The sequence below is a fragment of the Engystomops pustulosus genome, chromosome 8 (assembly GCF_040894005.1).
Source record: "Engystomops pustulosus chromosome 8, aEngPut4.maternal, whole genome shotgun sequence".
NCBI lineage: Eukaryota > Metazoa > Chordata > Amphibia > Anura > Leptodactylidae > Engystomops > Engystomops pustulosus.
In genome coordinates, this window is record NC_092418.1 from 16325511 (window position 1) to 16345669 (window position 20159).

A 20159-nucleotide genomic window follows, 5' to 3' on the forward strand; every position below is an offset into this window, starting at 1 on the left:
CACTGAGCTATAATATACACAGAGCACTGAGCTATAATATATTATACACAGAGCACTGAGCTATAATATACAGAGAGCACTGAGCTATAATATACAGAGAGCACTGAGCTATAATATACACAGAGCACTGAGATATAATATAATATACACAGAGCACTGAGCTATAATATACAGAGAGCACTGAGCTATAATATACACAGAGCACTGAGCTATAATATACACAGAGCACTGAGATATAATATATTATACACAGAGCACTGAGCTATAATATACACAGAGCACTGAGCTTTAATATACCATACACAGAGCACTGAGCTATAATATACACAGAACACTGAGCTATAATATATTATACACAGAGCACTGAGCTATAATATAACATACACAGAGCACTGAGCTATAATATATTATACACAGAGCACTGAGCTATAATATAATATACACAGAGCACTGAGCTATAATATACACAGAGCACTGAGCTATAATATATTATACACAGAGCACTGAGCTATAATATACAGAGAGCACTGAGCTATAATATACAGAGAGCACTGAGCTATAATATACACAGAGCACTGAGATATAATATAATATACACAGAGCACTGAGCTATAATATAATATACACAGAGCACTGAGCTATAATATACACAGAGCACTGAGCTATAATATATTATACACAGAGCACTGAGCTATAATATACAGAGAGCACTGAGCTATAATATACAGAGAGCACTGAGCTATAATATACACAGAGCACTGAGATATAATATAATATACACAGAGCACTGAGCTATAATATACAGAGAGCACTGAGCTATAATATACACAGAGCACTGAGCTATAATATACACAGAGCACTGAGATATAATATATTATACACAGAGCACTGAGCTATAATATACACAGAGCACTGAGCTTTAATATACCATACACAGAGCACTGAGCTATAATATACACAGAACACTGAGCTATAATATATTATACACAGAGCACTGAGCTATAATATAACATACACAGAGCACTGAGCTATAATATATTATACACAGAGCACTGAGCTATAATATATTATACACAGAGCACTGAGCTATAATATACACAGAGCACTGAGCTATAATATACACAGAGCACTGAGCTATAATATATTACACACAGAGCACTGAGCTATAATATATTATACACAGAGCACTGAGCTATAATATACACAGAACACTGAGCTATAATATACACAGAGCACTAAGCTATAATATATTATACACAGATCACTGAGCTATAATATATTATACACAGAGCACTGAGCTATAATATACACAGAACACTGAGCTATAATATACACAGAACACTCAGCTATAATATAATATACACAGAGCACTGAGCTATAATATATTATACACAGATCACTGAGCTATAATATACACAGAGCACTGAGCTATAATATAATATACACAGAGCACTGAGCTATAATATACACAGAACACTGAGCTATAATATACATAGAGCACTGAGCTATAATATACACAGAACACTGAGCTATAATATACACAGAGCCCTGAGCTATAATATACACAGAGCACTGAGCTATAATATAATATACACAGAGCACTGAGCTATAATATACATAGAGCACTGAGCTATAATATAATATACACAGAGCACTGAGCTATAATATACACAGAGCACTGAGCTATAATATAATATACACAGAGCACTGAGCTATAATATATTATACACAGAGCACTGAGCTATAATATACACAGAGCACTGAGCTATAATATAACATACACAGAGCACTGAGCTATAATATAACATACACAGAGCACTGAGCTATATTATACACAGAGCACTGAGCTATAATATATTATACACAGAGCACTGAGCTATATCATACACAGAACACTGAGCTATAATATATTATACACAGAGCACTGAGCTATAATATTCACAGAGCTCTGAGCTATAATATATTATACACAGAACACTGAGCTATAATATATTATACACAGAGCACTGAGCTATAATATACACAGAGCACTGAGCTATAATATACACAGAGCCCTGAGCTATAATATGCACAGAGCACTGAGCTATAATATAATATACACAGAGCACTGAGCTATAATATAATATACACAGAGCACTGAGCTATAATATAACATACACAGAGCACTGAGCTATAATATATTATACACAGACGACTGAGCTATAATATAATATACACAGAGCACTGAGCTATAATATACACAGAGCCCTGAGCTATAATATACACAGAACACTGAGCTATAATATACACAGAGCACTGAGCTATAATATAAACAGAGCACTGAGCTATAATATACAGAGAGCACTGAACTATAATATACACAGAGCACTGAGCTATAATATACACAGAGCACTGAGCTATAATATACACAGAGCACTGAGCTATAATATACACAGAGCACTGAGCTATAATATAATATACACAGAGCACTGAGCTATAATATACACAGAGCACTGAGCTATAATGTAATATACACAGAGCACTGAGCTATAATATACACAGAGCACTGAGCTATAATATACACAGAGCACTGAGCTATAATATACACAGAGCACTGAGCTATAATATATTTTACACAGAGCACTGAGCTATAATATATTATACACAGAGCACTGAGCTATAATATATTATACACAGAACACTGAGCTATAATATATTATACACAGAGCACTGAGCTATAATATATTATACACAGAGCACTGAGCTATAATATACACAGAGCACTGAGCTATAATATACACAGAGCACTGAGCTATATTATATTATACACAGAGCACTGAGCTATAATATACACAGAGCACTGAGCTATAATATACACAGAGCACTGAGCTATAATATATTATACACAGAGCCCTGAGCTATAATATATTATACACAGAGCACTGAGCTATAATATACACAGAGCACTGAGCTATAATATATTATACACAGAGCACTGAGCTATAATATACACAGAGCAGTGAGCTATAATATATTATACACAGAGCACTGAGCTATAATATATTATACACAGAACACTGAGCTATAATATATTATACACAGAGCACTGAGCTATAATATATTATACACAGAGCACTGAGCTATATCATACACAGAGCACTGAGCTATAATATATTATACACAGATCACTGAGCTATAATATATTATACACAGAGCACTGAGCTATAATATAACATACACAGAGCACTGAGCTATAATATATTATACACAGAGCACTGAGCTATAATATACACAGAGCACTGAGCTATAATATACACAGAACTCTGAGCTATAATATAAACAGAGCACTGAGCTATAATATATTATACACAGAGCACTGAGCTATAATATACACAGAGCACTGAGCTATAATATACACAGAGCACTGAGTTATAATATATTATACACAGAGCACTGAGCTATAATATAAACAGAGCACTGAGCTATAATATATTATACACAGAGCACTGAGCTATAATATACACAGAGCACTGAGCTATAATATACACAGAGCACTGAGTTATAATATAATATACACAGAGAACTGAGCTATAATATACACAGAGCACTGAGCTATAATATATACAGAGCACTGAGCTATAATATATTATACACAGAGCACTGAGCTATAATATAATATACACAGAGCACTGAGCTATAATATACACAGAGCACTGAGCTATAATATAATATACACAGAGCACTGAGCTATAATATACACAGAGCACTGAGCTATAATATACACAGAGCACTGAGTTATAATATAATATACACAGAGAACTGAGCTATAATATACACAGAGCACTGAGATATAATATACACAGAGCACTGAGCTATAATATATACAGAGCACTGAGCTATAATATATTATACACAGAGCACTGAGCTATAATATAATATTCACAGAGCACTGAGCTATAATATGCACAGAGCACTGAGCTATAATATAATATACACAGAGCACTGAGCTATAATATAATATACACAGAGCACTGAGCTATAATATATTATACACAGACGACTGAGCTATAATATAATATACACAGAGCACTGAGCTATAATATACAGAGAGCCCTGAGCTATAATATAACATACACAGAGCACTGAGCTATAATATATTATACACAGACGACTGAGCTATAATATAATATACACAGAGCACTGAGCTATAATATACAGAGAGCCCTGAGCTATAATATACACAGAACACTGAGCTATAATATACACAGAGCACTGAGCTATAATATAAACAGAGCACTGAGCTATAATATACAGAGAGCACTGAACTATAATATACAGAGAGCACTGAGCTATAATATACACAGAGCACTGAGCTATAATATACACAGAGCACTGAGCTATAATATACACAGAGCACTGAGCTATAATATACACAGAGCACTGAGCTATAATATATTATACACAGAACACTGAGCTATAATATAATATACACAGAGCACTGAGCTATAACATACACAGAGCACTGAGGTATAATGTAATATACACAGAGCACTGAGCTATAATATACACAGAGCACTGAGCTATAATATACACAGAGCACTGAGCTATAATATATTATACACAGAGCACTGAGCTATAATATACACAGAGCACTGAGCTATAATATAACATACACAGAGCACTGAGCTATAATATAACATACACAGAGCACTGAGCTATATTATACACAGAGCACTGAGCTATAATATACACAGAGCACTGAGCTATAATATAATATACACAGAGCACTGAGCTATAATATACACAGAGCACTGAACTATAATATACACAGAGCCCTGAGCTATAATATACACAGAACACTGAGCTATAATATAACATACACAGAGCACTGAGCTATATTATACACAGAGCACTGAGCTATAATATACACAGAGCACTGAGCTATATTATACACAGAGCACTGAGCTATAATATACACAGAGCACTGAGCTATAATATACACAGAACACTGAGCTATAATATAATATACATAGAGCACTGAGCTATAATATACACAGAGCACTGAGCTATAATATACACAGAGCCCTGAGCTATAATATACACAGAACACTGAGCTATAATATAATATACACAGAGCACTGAGCTATAATATACACAGAACACTGAGCTATAATATAATATACACAGAGCACTGAGCTATAATATAATATACACAGAGCACTGAGCTATAATATAACATACACAGAACACTGAGCTATAATATACACAGAGCACTGAGCTATAATATACACAGATCACTGAGCTATAATATAATATACACAGAGCACTGAGCTATAATATACACAGAGCACTGAGCTATAATATAACATACACAGAGCACTGAGCTATAATATATTATACACAGAGCACTGAGATATAATATACACAGAGCACTGAGCTATAATATATTATACACAGAGCACTGAGCTATAATATACACAGAGCACTGAGCTATAATATACACAGAGCACTGAGCTATAATATATTATACACAGAGCACTGAGCTATAATATACACAGAGCACTGAGCTATAATATACACAGAGCACTGAGCTATAATATATTATACACAGAGCACTGAGCTATAATATATTATACACAGAGCACTGAGCTATATGATACACAGAGCACTGAGCTATAATATACACAGAGCACTGAGCTATAATATACACAGAGCACTGAGCTATAATATATTATACACAGAGCACTGAGCTATAATATACACAGAGCACTGAGCTATAATATATTATGCACTGAGCTATAATATAATATACACAGAGCACTGAGCTATAATATACACAGAACACTGAGCTATAATATAATATACACAGAGCACTGAGCTACAATATACACAGAACACTGAGCTATAATATACACAGAGCACTGAGCTATAATACACACAGAACACTGAGCTATAATATACACAGAGCACTGAGCTGTAATATAATATACACAGAGCACTGAGCTATAATATAATATACACAGAGCACTGAGCTGTAACATACACAGAGCACTGAGCTATAATATACACAGAGCACTGAGCTATAATATACACAGAGCACTGAGCTATAATATACACAGAGCACTGAGCTATAATATATTATACACAGAGCACTGAGCTATAATATACACAGAGCACTGAGCTATAATTAACTTACACAGAGCACTGAGCTATAATATACACAGAGCACTGAGCTATAATTAACTTACACAGAGCACTGAGCTATAATATAACATACACAGAGCACTGAGCTATAATATACACAGAGCACTGAGCTATAACATACACAGAGCACTGAGCTATAATATACACAGAGCACTGAGCTATAATATACAAAGAGCACTGAGCTATAACATACACAGAGCACTGAGCTATAATATACACAGAGCACTGAGCTATAATATACACAGAGCACTGAGCTATAATATAATATACACAGAGCACTGAGCTATAATATACACAGAGCACTGAGCTATAGTATAATATACACAGAGCACTGAGCTATAATATATTATACACAGAGCACTGAGCTATAATATACACAGAGCACTGAGCTATAATATAATATACACAGAGCACTGAGCTATAATATACACAGAGCACTGAGCTATAGTATAATATACACAGAGCACTGAGCTATAATATATTATACACAGAGCACTGAGCTATAATATACACAGAGCACTGAGCTATAATATACACAGAGCACTGAGCTATAATATAACATACACAGAGCACTGAGCTATAATATACACAGAGCACTGAGCTATAATATAATATACACAGAGCACTGAGCTATAATATAATATACACAGAGCACTGAGCTATAATATATTATACACAGAGCACTGAGCTATAATATACACAGAGCACTGAGCTATAATATACACAGAGCACTGAGCTATAATATAATATACACAGAGCACTGAGCTATAACATACACAGAGCACTGAGCTATAATATACACAGAGCACTGAGCTATAATATACACAGAGCACTGAGTTATAATATAATATACACAGAACACTGAGCTATAATATAATATACACAGCGCACTGAGCTATATTATACACAGAGCACTGAGCTATAATATACACAGAGCACTGAGTTATAATATAATATACACAGAACACTGAGCTATAATATAATATACACAGAGCACTGAGCTATAATAAAACATACACAGAGCACTGAGCTATAATATACACAGAGCACTGAGCTATAATATACACAGAGCACTGAGCTATAATATACACAGAGCACTGAGCTATAATATACACAGAGCACTGAGCTATATTATACACAGAGCACTGAGCTATAATATACACAGAGCACTGAGCTATAATATAACATACACAGAGCACTGAGCTAAAATATAATATACACAGAGCACTGAGCTATAATATAACATACACAGAGCACTGAGCTATAATATATTATACACAGAACACTGAGCTATAATATAACATACACAGAGCACTGAGCTATAATATATACAGAGCACTGAGCTATAATATACACAGAGCACTGAGCTATAATATAATATACACAGAGCACTGAGCTATAATATACACAGAGCACTGAGCTATAATATACACAAAGCACTGAGCTATAATATAATATACACAGAGCACTGAGCTATAACATACACAGAGCACTGAGCTATAATATACACAGAGCACTGAGCTATAATATACACAGAGCACTGAGTTATAATATAATATACACAGAACACTGAGCTATAATATAATATACACAGAGCACTGAGCTATATTATACACAGAGCACTGAGCTATAATATACACAGAGCACTGAGTTATAATATAATATACACAGAACACTGAGCTATAATATAATATACACAGAGCACTGAGCTATAATAAAACATACACAGAGCACTGAGCTATAATATACACAGAGCACTGAGCTATAATATACACAGAGCACTGAGCTATATTATACACAGAGCACTGAGCTATAATATACACAGAGCACTGAGCTATAATATAACATACACAGAGCACTGAGCTAAAATATAATATACACAGAGCACTGAGCTATAATATAACATACACAGAGCACTGAGCTATAATATATACAGAGCACTGAGCTATAATATAATATACACAGAGCACTGAGCTATAATATAATATACACAGAGCACTGAGCTATAATATATTATACACAGAACACTGAGCTATAATATAACATACACAGAGTACTGAGCTATAATATATACAGAGCACTGAGCTATAATATAATATACACAGAGCACTGAGCTATAATATAATATACACAGAACACTGAGCTATAATATACACAGAGCACTGAGCTATAATATACACAGAGCACTGAGCTATAATATACACAGAGCACTGAGCTATAATATATTATACACAGAGCACTGAGCTATATTATACACAGAGCACTGAGCTATAATATAACATACACAGAGCACTGAGCTATAAAATACACAGAGCACTGCGCTATAACATACACAGAGCACTGAGCTATAATATACACAGAGCACTGAGCTATAATTAACTTACACAGAGCACTGAGCTATAATATACACAGAGCACTGAGCTATAATATACACAGAGCACTGAGCTATAACATACACAGAGCACTGAGCTATAACATACACAGAGCACTGAGCTATAATATACACAGAGCACTGAGCTATAATATACACAGAGCACTGAGCTATAACATACACAGAGCACTGAGCTATATATAATATAATATACACAGAGCACTGAGCTATAATATAATATACACAGAGCACTGAGCTATAATATACACAGAGCACTGAGCTATAATATACACAGAGCACTGAGCTATAACATACACAGAGCACTGAGCTATAATATACACAGAGCACTGAGCTATAATATACACAGAGCACTGAGCTATAATATACACAGAGCACTGAGCTATAACATACACAGAGCACTGAGCTATATATAATATAATATACACAGAGCACTGAGCTATAAAATAATATACACAGAGCACTGAGCTATAATATATTATACACAGAGCACTGAGCTATAATATATTATACACAGAACACTGAGCTATAATATATTATACACAGAGCACTGAGCTATAATATAATATACACAGAGCACTGAGCTATAATATACACAGAGCACTGAGCTATAATATATTATACACAGAGCACTGAGCTATAATATACAGAGAGCACTGAGCTATAATATAACATACACAGAGCACTGAGCTATATTATACACAGAGCACTGAGCTATAATATATTATAAACAGAGCACTGAGCTATAATATATTATACACAGAGCACTGAGCTATAATATACACAGAGCACTGAGCTATAATATACACAGAGCACTGAGCTATAATATAACATACACAGAACACTGAGCTATAATATAACATACACAGAGCACTGAGCTATAATATATTATACACAGAGCACTGAGCTATAATATAACATACACAGAGCACTGAGCTATAATATATTATACACAGAACACTGAGCTATAATATACACAGAGCACTGAGCTATAATATAATATTCACAGAACACTGAGCTATAATATACACAGAGCACTGAGCTATAATATAACATACACAGAGCACTGAGCTATAATATAACATAAACAGAGCACTGAGCTATAATATAACATACACAGAGCACTGAGCTATAATATATTATACACAGAACACTGAGCTATAATATATTATACACAGAGCACTGAGCTATAATATACCATACACAGAGCACTGAGCTATAATATACACAGAACACTGAGCTATAATATAACATACACAGAGCACTGAGCTATAATATACACAGAGCACTGAGCTATAATATATTACACACAGAGCACTGAGCTATAATATATTATACACAGATCACTGAGCTATAATATACACAGAGCACTGAGCTATAATATAATATACACAGAGCACTGAGCTATAATATACACAGAACACTGAGCTATAATATACATAGAGCACTGAGCTATAATATACATAGAGCACTGAGCTATAATATACATAGAGCACTGAGCTATAATATAATATACACAGAGCACTGAGCTATAATATACACAGAGCACTGAGCTATAATATAATATACACAGAGCACTGAGCTATAATATACATAGAGCACTGAGCTATAATATAATATACACAGAGCACTGAGCTATAATATACACAGAGCACTGAGCTATAATATAATATACACAGAGCACTGAGCTATAATATAACATACACAGAGCACTGAGCTATAATATAATATACACAGAGCACTGAGCTATAATATATTATACACAGAACACTGAGCTATAATATAACATACACAGAGCACTGAGCTATATTATACACAGAGCACTGAGCTATAATATACACAGAACACTGAGCTATAATATAATATACACAGAGCACTGAGCTATAATATATACAGAGCACTGACCTATAATATAATATACACAGAGCACTGAGCTATAATATAATATACACAGAACACTGAGCTATAATATAACATACACAGAGCACTGAGCTATATTATACACAGAACACTGAGCTATAATATACACAGAACACTGAGCTATAATATAATATACACAGAGCACTGAGCTATAATATATACAGAGCACTGACCTATAATATAATATACACAGAGCACTGAGCTATAATATAATATACACAGAACACTGAGCTATAATATACACAGAGCACTGAGCTATATTATACACAGAACACTGAGCTATAATATATTATACACAGAGCACTGAGCTATAATATATTATACACAGAGCACTGAGCTATATTATACACAGAGCACTGAGCTATATTATACACAGAGCACTGAGCTATAATATAACATACACAGAGCACTGAGCTATAATATACACAGAGCACTGAGCTATAACATACACAGAGCACTGAGCTATAATATACACAGAGCACTGAGCTATAATTAACTTACACAGAGCACTGAGCTATAATATACACAGAGCACTAAGCTATAATATACACAGAGCACTGAGCTATAACATACACAGAGCACTGAGCTATAACATACACAGAGCACTGAGCTATAATATACACAGAGCACTGAGCTATAATATACACAGAGCACTGAGCTATAATATACACAGAGCACTGAGCTATAACATACACAGAGCACTGAGCTATATATAATATAATATACACAGAGCACTGAGCTATAATATATTATACACAGAGCACTGAGCTATAATATATTATACACAGAGCACTGAGCTATAATATATTATACACAGAGCACTGAGCTATAATATATTATACACAGAACACTGAGCTATAATATATTATACACAGAGCACTGAGCTATAATATATTATACACAGAGCACTGAGCTATAATATATTATACACAGAGCACTGAGCTATAATATAATATACACAGAGCACTGAGCTATAATATACACAGAGCACTGAGCTATAATATATTATACACAGAGCACTGAGCTATAATATACAGAGAGCACTGAGCTATAATATACACAGAGCACTGAGCTATAATATAACATACACAGAGCACTGAGCTATAATATACACAGAGCACTGAGCTATAATATAACATACACAGAGCACTGAGCTATAATATATTATACACAGAGCACTGAGCTATAATATATTATACACAGAGCACTGAGCTATAATATATTATACACAGAGCACTGAGCTATAATATACACAGAGCACTAAGCAATAATATACACAGAGCACTGAGCTATAATATACACAGAGCACTGAGCTATAATATAACATACACAGAGCACTGAGCTATAATATAACATACACAGAGCACTGAGCTATAATATATTATACACAGAGCACTGAGCTATAATATAACATACACAGAGCACTGAGCTATAATATATTATACACAGAGCACTGAGCTATAATATACACAGAGCACTGAGCTATAATATAATATTCACAGAACACTGAGCTATAATATACACAGAGCACTGAGCTATAATATAACATACACAGAACACTGAGCTATAATATAACATAAACAGAGCACTGAGCTATAACATACACAGAGCACTGAGCTATAATATATTATACACAGAACACTGAGCTATAATATATTATACACAGAGCACTGAGCTTTAATATACCATACACAGAGCACTGAGCTATAATATACACAGAACACTGAGCTATAATATATTATACACAGAGCACTGAGCTATAATATAACATACACAGAGCACTGAGCTATAATATATTATACACAGAGCACTGAGCTATAATATATTATACACAGAGCACTGAGCTATAATATACACAGAGCACTGAGCTATAATATACACAGAGCACTGAGCTATAATATATTACACACAGAGCACTGAGCTATAATATATTATACACAGAGCACTGAGCTATAATATACACAGAACACTGAGCTATAATATACACAGAGCACTGAGCTATAATATATTACACACAGAGCACTGAGCTATAATATATTATACACAGAGCACTGAGCTATAATATACACAGAACACTGAGCTATAATATACACAGAGCACTGAGCTATAATATATTATACACAGATCACTGAGCTATAATATATTATACACAGATCACTGAGCTATAATATACACAGAGCACTGAGCTATAATATACACAGAACACTGAGATATAATATACACAGAACACTCAGCTATAATATAATACACACAGAGCACTGAGCTATAATATATTATACACAGATCACTGAGCTATAATATACACAGAGCACTGCGCTATAATATAATATACACAGAGCACTGAGCTATAATATACACAGAACACTGAGCTATAATATACATAGAGCACTGAGCTATAATATACACAGAACACTGAGCTATAATATACACAGAGCCCTGAGCTATAATATACACAGAGCACTGAACTATAGTATAATATACACAGAGCACTGAGCTATAATATACATAGAGCACTGAGCTATAATATAATATACACAGAGCACTGAGCTATAATATATTATACACAGAGCACTGAGCTATAATATACACAGAGCACTGAGCTATAATATAACATACACAGAGCACTGAGCTATAATATAACATACACAGAGCACTGAGCTATATTATACACAGAGCACTGAGCTATAATATATTATACACAGAGCACTGAGCTATATCATACACAGAACACTGAGCTATAATATATTATACACAGAGCACTGAGCTATAATATACACAGAGCACTGAGCTATAATATATTATACACAGAGCACTGAGCTATAATATTCACAGAGCACTGAGCTATAATATATTATACACAGAACACTGAGCTATAATATATTATACACAGAGCACTGAGCTATAATATACACAGAGCACTGAGCTATAATATACACAGAGCCCTGAGCTATAATATGCACAGAGCACTGAGCTATAATATAATATACACAGAGCACTGAGCTATAATATAATATACACAGAGCACTGAGCTATAATATAACATACACAGAGCACTGTGCTATAATATATTATACACAGACGACTGAGCTATAATATAATATACACAGAGCACTGAGCTATAATATACACACAGCCCTGAGCTATAATATACACAGAACACTGAGCTATAATATACACAGAGCACTGAGCTATAATATAAACAGAGCACTGAGCTATAATATACAGAGAGCACTGAACTATAATATACACAGAGCACTGAGCTATAATATACACAGAGCACTGAGCTATAATATACACAGAGCACTGAGCTATAATATACACAGAGCACTGAGCTATAATATAATATACACAGAGCACTGAGCTATAATATACACAGAGCATTGAGATATAATGTAATATACACAGAGCACTGAGCTATAATATACACAGAGCACTGAGCTATAATATACACAGAGCACTGAGCTATAATATACACAGAGCACTGAGCTATAATATATTTTACACAGAGCACTGAGCTATAATATATTATACACAGAGCACTGAGCTATAATATATTATACACAGAACACTGAGCTATAATATATTATACACAGAGCACTGAGCTATAATATACACAGAGCACTGAGCTATAATATACACAGAGCACTGAGCTATATTATATTATACACAGAGCACTGAGCTATAATATACACAGAGCACTGAGCTATAATATACACAGAGCACTGAGCTATAATATATTATACACAGAGCCCTGAGCTATAATATATTATACACAGAGCACTGAGCTATAATATACACAGAGCACTGAGCTATAATATATTATACACAGAGCACTGAGCTATAATATACACAGAGCACTGAGCTATAATATATTATACACAGAGCACTGAGCTATAATATATTATACACAGAGCACTGAGCTATAATATATTATACACAGAACACTGAGCTATAATATATTAAACACAGAGCACTGAGCTATAATATATTATACACAGAGCACTGAGCTATATCATACACAGAGCACTGAGCTATAATATATTATACACAGATCACTGAGCTATAATATATTATACACAGAGCACTGAGCTATAATATAACATACACAGAGCACTGAGCTATAATATATTATACACAGAGCACTGAGCTATAATATACACAGAGCACTGAGCTATAATATACACAGAACACTGAGCTATAATATAAACAGAGCACTGAGCTATAATATATTATACACAGAGCACTGAGCTATAATATACACAGAGCACTGAGCTATAATATACACAGAGCACTGAGTTATAATATAATATACACAGAGCACTGAGCTATAATATAAACAGAGCACTGAGCTATAATATATTATACACAGAGCACTGAGCTATAATATACACAGAGCACTGAGCTATAATATACACAGAGCACTGAGTTATAATATAATATACACAGAGAACTGAGCTATAATATACACAGAGCACTGAGATATAATATACACAGAGCACTGAGCTATAATATATACAGAGCACTGAGCTATAATATATTATACACAGAGCACTGAGCTATAATATAATATACACAGAGCACTGAGCTATAATATACACAGAGCACTGAGCTATAATATAATATACACAGAGCACTGAGCTATAATATACACAGAGCACTGAGCTATAATATACACAGAGCACTGAGTTATAATATAATATACACAGAGAACTGAGCTATAATATACACAGAGCACTGAGATATAATATACACAGAGCACTGAGCTATAATATATACAGAGCACTGAGCTATAATATATTATACACAGAGCACTGAGCTATAATATAATATTCACAGAGCACTGAGCTATAATATGCACAGAGCACTGAGCTATAATATAATATACACAGAGCACTGAGCTATAATATAATATACACAGAGCACTGAGCTATAATATATTATACACAGACGACTGAGCTATAATATAATATACACAGAGCACTGAGCTATAATATACAGAGAGCCCTGAGCTATAATATAACATACACAGAGCACTGAGCTATAATATATTTTACACAGACGACTGAGCTATAATATAATATACACAGAGCACTGAGCTATAATATACAGAGAGCCCTGAGCTATAATATACACAGAACACTGAGCTATAATATACACAGAGCACTGAGCTATAATATAAACAGAGCACTGAGCTATAATATACAGAGAGCACTGAACTATAATATACAGAGAGCACTGAGCTATAATATACACAGAGCACTGAGCTATAATATACACAGAGCACTGAGCTATAATATACACAGAGCACTGAGCTATAATATATTATACACAGAACACTGAGCTATAATATAATATACACAGAGCACTGAGCTATAATATACACAGAGCACTGAGGTATAATCTAATATACACAGAGCACTGAGCTATAATATACACAGAGCACTGAGCTATAATATACACAGAGCACTGAGCTATAATATATTATACACAGAGCACTGAGCTATAATATACACAGAGCAATGAGCTATAATATAACATACACAGAGCACTGAGCTATAATATAACATACAGAGAGCACTGAGCTATATTATACACAGAGCACTGAGCTATAATATACACAGAGCACTGAGCTATAATATAATATACACAGAGCACTGAGCTATAATATACACAGAGCACTGAGCTATAATATACACAGAGCCCTGAGCTATAATATACACAGAACACTGAGCTATAATATAACATACACAGAGCACTGAGCTATATTATACACAGAGCACTGAGCTATAATATACACAGAACACTGAGCTATAATATAATATACATAGAGCACTGAGCTATAATATACACAGAGCACTGAGCTATAATATACACAGAGCCCTGAGCTATAATATACACAGAACACTGAGCTATAATATAATATACACAGAGCACTGAGCTATAATATACACAGAACACTGAGCTATAACATACACAGAGCACTGAGCTATAATATAATATACACAGAGCACTGAGCTATAATATAACATACACAGAACACTGAGCTATAATATACACAGAGCACTGAGCTATAATATACACAGAGCACTGAGCTATAATATAATATACACAGAGCACTGAGCTATAATATACACAGAGCACTGAGCTATAATATAACATACACAGAGCACTGAGCTATAATATATTATACACAGAGCACTGAGCTATAATATATTATACACAGAGCACTGAGCTATAATATATTATACACAGAGCACTGAGCTATAATATACACAGAGCACTGAGCTATAATATACACAGAGCACTGAGCTATAATATATTATACACAGAGCACTGAGCTATAATATACACAGAGCACTGAGCTATAATATACACAGAGCCCTGAGCTATAATATATTATACACAGAGCACTGAGCTATAATATACACAGAGCACTGAGCTATAATATACACAGAGCACTGAGCTATAATATATTATACACAGAGCACTGAGCTATAATATACACAGAGCACTGAGCTATAATATATTATGCACTGAGCTATAATATAATATACACAGAGCACTGAGCTATAATATACACAGAACACTGAGCTATAATATAATATACACAGAGCACTGAGCTATAATATACACAGAACACTGAGCTATAATATACACAGAGCACTGAGCTATAATACACACAGAACACTGAGCTATAATATACACAGAGCACTGAGCTGTAATATAATATACACAGAGCACTGAGCTATAATATAATATACACAGAGCACTGAGCTATAATATATTATACACAGAGCACTGAGCTATATTATACACAGAGCACTGAGCTATAATATAATATACACAGAGCACTGAGCTATAATATACACAGAGCACTGAGCTATAACATACACAGAGCACTGAGCTATAACATACACAGAGCACTGAGCTATAATATACACAGAGCACTGAGCTATAATATACACAGAGCACTGAGCTATAATATACACAGAGCACTGAGCTATAATATATTATACACAGAGCACTGAGCTATAATATACACAGAGCACTGAGCTATAACATACACAGAGCACTGAGCTATATTATACACAGAGCACTGAGCTATAATATACACAGTGCACTGAGCTATAATATAACATACACAGAGCACTGAGCTATAATTAACTTACACAGAGCACTGAGCTATAATATACACAGAGCACTGAGCTATAATTAACTTACACAGAGCACTGAGCTATAATATAACATACACAGAGCACTGAGCTATAATATACACAGAGCACTGAGCTATAACATACACAGAGCACTGAGCTATAATATACACAGAGTACTGAGCTATAATATACAAAGAGCACTGAGCTATAACATACACAGAGCACTGAGCTATAATATACACAGAGCACTGAGCTATAATATACACAGAGCACTGAGCTATAATATAATATACACAGAGCACTGAGCTATAATATACACAGAGCACTGAGCTATAATATACACAGAGCACTGAGCTATAATATATTATACACAGAGCACTGAGCTATAATATACACAGAGCACTGAGCTATAATATAATATACACAGAGCACTGAGCTATAATATACACAGAGCACTGAGCTATAGTATAATATACACAGAGCACTGAGCTATAATATATTATACACAGAGCACTGAGCTATAATATACACAGAGCACTGAGCTATAATATACACAGAGCACTGAGCTATAATATAACATACACAGAGCACTGAGCTATAATATACACAGAGCACTGAGCTATAATATAATATACACAGAGCACTGAGCTATAATATAATATACACAGAGCACTGAGCTATAATATATTATACACAGAGCACTGAGCTATAATATACACAGAGCACTGAGCTATAATATAATATACACAGAGCACTGAGCTATAACATACACAGAGCACTGAGCTATAATATACACAGAGCACTGAGCTATAATATACACAGAGCACTGAGCTATAATATAATATACACAGAGCACTGAGCTATAATATACACAGAGCACGGAGCTATAATATACACAGAGCACTGAGTTATAATATAATATACACAGAACACTGAGCTATAATATAATATACACAGAGCACTGAGCTATATTATACACAGAGCACTGAGCTATAATATACACAGAGCACTGAGTTATAATATAATATACACAGAACACTGAGCTATAATATAATATACACAGAGCACTGAGCTATAATAAAACATACACAGAGCACTGAGCTATAATATACACAGAGCACTGAGCTATAATATACACAGAGCACTGAGCTATATTATACACAGAGCACTGAGCTATAATATACACAGAGCACTGAGCTATAATATAACATACACAGAGCACTGAGCTAAAATATAATATACACAGAGCACTGAGCTATAATATAACATACACAGAGCACTGAGCTATAATATATACAGAGCACTGAGCTAAAATATAATATACACAGAGCACTGAGCTATAATATAATATACACAGAACACTGAGCTATAATATACACAGAGCACTGAGCTATATTATACACAGAACACTGAGCTATAATATATTATACACAGAGCACTGAGCTATAATATATTATACACAGAGCACTGAGCTATATTATACACAGAGCACTGAGCTATATTATACACAGAGCACTGAGCTATAATATAACATACACAGAGCACTGAGCTATAATATACACAGAGCACTGAGCTATAACATACACAGAGCACTGAGCTATAATATACACAGAGCACTGAGCTATAATATACACAGAGCACTGAGCTATAATTAACTTAGACAGAGCACTGAGCTATAATATACACAGAGCACTGAGCTATAATATACACAGAGCACTGAGCTATAACATACACAGAGCACTGAGCTATAACATACACAGAGCACTGAGCTATAATATACACAGAGCACTGAGCTATAATATACACAGAGCACTGAGCTATATTATACACAGAGCACTGAGCTATAACATACACAGAGCACTGAGCTATAATATACACAGAGCACTGAGCTATAATATACACAGAGCACTGAGCTATAACATACACAGAGCACTGAGCTATATATAATATAATATACACAGAGCACTGAGCTATAAAATAATATACACAGAGCACTGAGCTATAATATATTATACACAGAGCACTGAGCTATAATATATTATACACAGAGCACTGAGCTATAATATATTATACACAGAACACTGAGCTATAATATATTATACACAGAGCACTGAGCTATAATATAATATACACAGAGCACTGAGCTATAATATACACAGAGCACTGAGCTATAATATATTATACACAGAGCACTGAGCTATAATATACAGAGAGCACTGAGCTATAATATAACATACACAGAGCACTGAGCTATATTATACACAGAGCACTGAGCTATAATATATTATACACAGAGCACTGAGCTATAATATACACAGAGCACTGAGCTATAATATACACAGAGCACTGAGCTATAATATAACATACACAGAACACTGAGCTATAATATAACATACACAGAGCACTGAGCTATAATATATTATACACAGAGCACTAAGCTATAATATAACATACACAGAGCACTGAGCTATAATATATTATACACAGAGCACTGAGCTATAATATACACAGAG